We start from the raw sequence: 6416 nt of genomic DNA, 5'->3' as shown, positions 1-6416 counted from the left end.
TAAAAATATAAAAATTAGCCAGGCATGGTGGCACATGCCTGTAGTCCCAGCTACTCGGGAGGCTGAGGCAGGAGAATCGCTTGAACCCGGGAAGCAGAGGTTGTGGTGAGTTGAGATGGTGCCACTGCACTCCAGCCTGGGGAATAGAATGAGACTCCATCTCAAACAAAAAAAAGAAGAAAAAAAAAAAGGAGGCTCATGCTATTTGTCAGGGTCACACAGGAAATGAATTGTCATTGCCAAATACATCACTGAATACAGTTACTGGAGGAACTATTTGTAAAGGCAGCTGTAGGGTAAAAGGAAAATAACAAGACATGGTGAAGCGCTGTAGGGCTAGCACCAGTGGAGAGCCACTAATGCAAATTAAGCCTTTGGAGGCAAGAGAAGGAGCCACTACTAGATTCCTAAGAGAAGTATAGGAGAGGGCCACTTGACAGAAGCTAAATCTTCAGTCTTCTAATATAGCCACTCTCAATCTCTGACCAGGTAAATATGTGGACGCCACTCTATTTTACCCTCCCACTGTCTTGCCAGTTTTCTCATTGGCTGAATCTAACTGGAATCCAGAGAGCTAGAGAAACCTCAAGTCAATCTACAGGATGGAAAAGGATAAGGAGAGTATATTAAGGAGCAAATGAAGATATCAAGTCATCACTATTCAAAGAGTCTGCACATCTTTACTCCATTTCCATTGGTTAACAAAATTTATTTTTTAAAATACAAACTACAATTTCAACTCCTATATTTTTGAGGAATTTTTCTAATGTAGGAAATTATGGAAAAAATATAGTAATTTTATCACTTATAAAATGTACTTCTTAGTACCATTATATAAACACATATATAAATATTTTTATAAAGAAAATGTTATATTCATTTTTTTCTACATTGTTCTTGCTAGGGAACATCAGCATTATCTGTGTTGTTAAAATCATATTTATTGTGCATTCATTTTAATGCTATGTAATATCCCGACAGGCAGCTACACCATAGATATGAGTATGTATATGTGCGTATATATTTGTGTGTGCTGATATTGTTTTACTTCTTCTCTTCCTCCTTCTTCTCTTTTCTCCTGAACTTAACTCAGGCAGTTTTGAAACTTGGACAATGCTTACTCCTAGTCATCAAATTCCTCTTTTGGAAACACAGTAATAATTGCACTTTAAAGTGTCAACAGACAAAAGGGAAGAAAATCTCAAATCCAGTGAGAGATTGTCATCAAGAAAAGAAGCTCTTTGTAATTAGAATTTGGAATTCTTGGAAATGATAATTTCTAATCTGGCCTGACTTTTCTTTGGTTCCTGCTTCCTGAAGTAAGGGCAGAGGGAAGCCTGTGTTCTCAGTATTTTCAGTTTTGCTTAGAAAGCAAACCCGTCGGCCTTTCTTATGCATAAGTTTAGTTTCATTCAGACGAAAGTTAAATGGAAAATTTTTACATAGAGTTGAAGGTTTCAGATTCAGCACAGATTCAAGTATGAAATGATACTCGTATGTTAGAGAAATTATCATAACCAGGGGGACCTGCAACTTTCTTCTTCACTGATAACTAGAGTAGTTATGCATTTAGAACCATTACCAGGTTCTAAAGACATAAATTCATATTGCATGCATCAAGATAGGCTCGATGACTGAAGATTTTAGAATACTTTGAAAATGAATTCATGAAATATAAATTACAGAACATTGTTTCTTTTTTGTGTTTTGAATTAATCTTTATATAGACATTTTACAGACTAAAAGTTGTATAGACTATAGGGAAATGACTGATAATATTTAATCTATAAATTACAGTGTATATACATATATATATTATTAATGCTACATAATATCCTGACATTTTTCTCCAAAATAATTGTTGTTGCTTTTGAAGGAGCTTTCATATATATTCTACTATAGTAACATATAGTGGATATATGTAGTATATATATGTACTATATAACATATAGTAGATCTATATAGTACATATATATACTACATATATAACATATAGTAGATCTATATAGTAATATATAGAAAACAAAATATATTTAAGAAACCACATTAGATACTATATGTTTAAAATTGTAAATCTGTCACCCTGGAACTGCACACTCCTGAAACTTTCTGAGTAATGAGTAATCACAAAGAAACCAAAGAACTGCAAGAAAAGATTTGTTGAACTCAGTATCTGGCATTTATCTTTTTTAACAAACAAGGAAGGTATTTCTTTTCATGGAAATAGAAGCCTAAGGAGCACGGCCATAATATAGCAAGAATCTTGAAATAGGCAGAGATGAGAAGTCCTTTTATAGCTACTGAAGACATCTGATGATGAAGCAGATAGGCTCTAAGAAAAAATGGCTTCTTTTTATAGGATATCTCAGCTGGTAATAAAATGTTTTCTATATATGAATAAACAACAACAAATGGGGAACACAAGGTCCATTAAAAATTTGACACATCCTTAATAGCTGCCTATTGAAGATACTTAAATATGGATATTATATTGATTAACCCTTATATAACATACATATAAAAAGCAATTGCATGTTCATCAGGGCATCCAAAATCTGAAATTTACGTTGCATGGTGAAGGGCAGACATTTCTTGTACTTGAAACAAAGTCTTGTTATGAGGGTAAGAAAGGCAGTTATCTGAGAATTAGAGTTATTTTTGCATTTCCCATTTATTCTACTTTATTTTTGGGAGTGAACACTTAAAGTGATACTGCAATTTATCATTTATAATGTGTCAGGCACTCTTTTGTGTGTTAATTATTATTCTTACCTAGTTTAGGAAAAATGATGCTACCTATGGTTCAAGTTGTAAGAATTCTCTGACTTGGTTTATGGATACAAATGAATAAAAATATTAGGTTGCTTATGCATTTTTTATTATTTATTATATAAGAGGAAGCAAAGTATATTGGTTAAGAGTAGAGGCACTGGAGTTAGCATTTCTGGATTGAAATCTTGTCTCCACCAATTACTCAGGCAAGCTACTTAGTCTATTGTGGAAGATCAAAGATGGTTGCAAATTCTCTTTCCCTCCCCTCAAACTTGGAACAACTCTTTTGACCAGTAGAACACAGCAGAAGTGACACAGTGCTCGTTTCTTTTTAAGTTTTATTTTAAATTGACAAATAATAATTGCATATATTTGTGGGATTCAATATAATGTTATGATACATGTACATAATGTGGAATGATTAAATAAAGCTAATTAACATTTATGACCTCCATAGTTATCAATTTGTAATTGCATCAGACCAATCTGGTTCAACTTTTACATAACAAAATTGTGGGCTCTTTTTCAGTTGCCATGGGCCTCTAGGTTAAAGGTCACATAATCTGAATATGCCTGGATGAAGCAAGCATGCAATCGCGATTGGGGGATCTAAGCATTTGGGCCCAGGAATGGGGACTGAATTTAGATGTATTCACTACATGGCAGGATCCAGGAATCAATCAGATTGAGCCTTGGCATCATCCTATGGCAGGATCCGGTCAGATCTTGCTTTCCAACATCACCTTACTGCAAGAGCCAATCAGATCACATCTCATTACCCTACTCTTATAAAACCCGACCCAAACCCCAGCGCAAGGAGAAAGATTTGAGTGTTCCCTTCTTTCTCTTTGCTGGTTGACTCACATGAAGGCTTTTCTTTTCTCAAGAGTTGGTGCCATGGTATTGGCCTCTATGTTTGTTGGAAAGCAAGCCTGTTGATTGCTTGGTAACAAATTTTGTGGTGAGAACATTTATTTGTACTCCCATGTTCCTTGCAGTGGTGCTAGTTTCTAGGTCCATGCCTTAAGGACAGACAGTTTACATTTCTTTCTTTTGGAACCTCTCTCTGGGGTTCTTGAGCTACCATGTAAGAAGTTAAACCATCTGAGACCACCACGCTGCAGACACCATGTGTATGTGCTCTGGTTGGCAACCCCCAATAAGTCCAGCCTTCCAATCATTCTTACCAATGTAAAAGATGAGTGAGTGAAGCTGCTTTGGATTTTCTAGACCCATCCATCCTTCAGCTGAATACAATAAGTAATCTCCATCAATGTCATGAGGAACAGAATTATTCAACCCAGACTTGTCTGAATTCCTGATTCCCACAATCATGAAGTTTAATAAAATAGATGGTTTTATAAGTCACCTTATTTGGAGCAATTATCATAGTTTCTACATTGTGGATTTTTTTCTGAGAATGGAACGAGATACTATATGTAATGTACTTAAAAGTATCTGATACATATTATGTATCAAACATTAGCTATCTTCATCGTTATTATTTTCCTCTACATCTTATTCAAGGAGTTAGCGAAGAATGGCTATGATCTAGCAAACCTAGAAGTTCTTGGATCTTGTGCTAATTCTAATGCAATTTTCTAATGTCCTGGTCTCAATCTTATGTGTAACATTGATTTCCCTCCTAGCAAGCAGACGCAATGTCTTAGTTTGGATTCCCCTAAAATAGAAGCTGAATAAAGAGGTAAATGCAAGGACTTTACTTAAAGGTGAGATAAACACTGGTGTGGGAGCTGGGAAGTGAGGTAGAGAAGGGGAGGCAGTTAAAGATGCCTTATCCACAATGAGATACCATCTCACACCAGTCAGAATGGCTATTACTAAAAAGTCACAAAATAACAGATGTTGGCAAGGTTGCAGAGAAAAGGGAATGCTTATACACTGCCGGTGGGAATGCAAATTAGTTCAGCCATTGTGGAAAGCACTGTGGTGATTTCTCAAAGAACTTAAAACAGAATTACTATTCGACCCAACAATCCCATTATTGGGTATGTATCCAAAGGGATATCAATTATTCTACCATAAAGACACATGCACACACATGTTAATCACAACACTATTCACAATAGCAAAGATACATAATCAATCTAAATGCCCATCAACAGCACACTGAATAAAGACAATGTGGTGCATACACACCATGGAACACTATGCAGCCATAAAAAAGAATGAGATCGTGTGCTTTGCAGCAACATTGTTGAAGCTGGAGGCCAATATTCTAAGCAAACTAATGCAGAAACAGAAGGCTAACTACTGCATGTTCTCACTTGTAAGTGGGAACTAAACAATGAGAACACATGAATATAAAGAGAGAAACAGCTTTGTGTAGTGGCAGTATTGTAGCCAATGAGGTTTATCCAAGGTGCAATTATTGCTAATAGAAAACTTTTCCCAATACCCCTCCATGATGACTTGAAATATAGTCAGCATTGGCAATTGTTGACAGTCTCTACAGAGACCGAAAAAAAAAAAGAAAAAAAAGAGGAACAACAGATACCAGGGCCTACTTGAAGATGGAGGGTAGGAGGAGGGAGAGGATTAAAAAACTACCTGGTGGGTGCTATGCTTATTACCTGAGTGATGAAATAATCTGCACACCAAACTCCTGTAGCACACAGTTTACCTATATAATAGACCTGTACATGTACTCCTGGACCTAAAATAGAAGTTTAAAAAGAAAAGATGCCTTATCACACCACTTCCCATGGGTAAAGAGAGTTCAATTCTAATAGGAAACTCTGGGCGTCATTGTAAAACTTCTGCCTCTGAATGATCTCACCCAAGGGGTAAGGTAGCCAAGCCATTAATACACCAATTCTGATCATTGACTGGGGCTGCCAGGATGACGTATGCTGGATACCAGACTCTTGTAAAGTGACCTTCCAGTTAAACAGCAGCGTGGGTTCTGGTGGCAAAAAAACACCTCCAGGAAGTGAAATGCTGGTGCTATCAGTCTGCAGCAGTGAGTAAGAGTGGAGGTGGGGGTGCAAAGGCATATGCTGTGGTCAGTGAAATGAGAAATGCCTGATCGTTCACCCGCCTAGCGTCCTTGTGTCGAGATCTTCCATCCAGTGCAGAACAGATCACTTCTATTCCTGAATGACTATTCATTGAAACTGTTCATGACGAGAATCTGACCTTGGCAAATTAAATCTCTGCCACCCATATTTTTAGTGATATCTAATGAGACTTGTAATTAATCCTGGGCTTAGATTCCTTGAGAGACCTACAAGTCTCCAGACTCTCTTAACACATCCAAAGTGCTGGCACTTCACAAAATCCCCAAAGCTTGGAGAATTCACTTCGAGTGCGGATGTTCCTGCCACTCACTGACATCCAAAGTGATTAACTTCTAGAGGTGGCATTGTGTGAAATCATCGATTTAACTGTCCACTGCAAAGGGACTTGCCTTTTCTCTGTTGAAGTGTTTTTATTTAAATGGACTTGGCTTTCTATAGATGAGTAAAGAAACCTTTCACACTACAGAACTTGAGTTATTGAATGATATCCGAACCATTTCAGTCTCCTTTTTGTTAAGAAAAGAAAAGGCAGGGGAGGCGTAAAACTATTGTATATATTTACATGTTAAATTGTGTAATCATGTTATTATCTGAAACTAATAC

General features: G+C 36.6%; 1 non-coding gene across 1 annotated transcript; it reads left to right on the top strand.

Annotated features, from left to right (window-relative positions):
• The first annotated feature begins 5110 nt into the window (after positions 1–5110).
• LOC126945164 (U4 spliceosomal RNA) lies at positions 5111–5251 on the top strand. Its single transcript, XR_007722332.1, has one exon. It is a non-coding gene; the product is annotated as a U4 spliceosomal RNA (small nuclear RNA).
• The last annotated feature ends 1165 nt before the right edge of the window (positions 5252–6416 follow it).

The sequence above is a fragment of the Macaca thibetana genome, chromosome 20 (genome assembly GCF_024542745.1).
Source record: "Macaca thibetana thibetana isolate TM-01 chromosome 20, ASM2454274v1, whole genome shotgun sequence".
NCBI lineage: Eukaryota > Metazoa > Chordata > Mammalia > Primates > Cercopithecidae > Macaca > Macaca thibetana.
The sequence above is the reverse complement of the archived record's forward strand: the minus strand, read 5'-3'. Positions and strand labels throughout refer to the sequence as shown.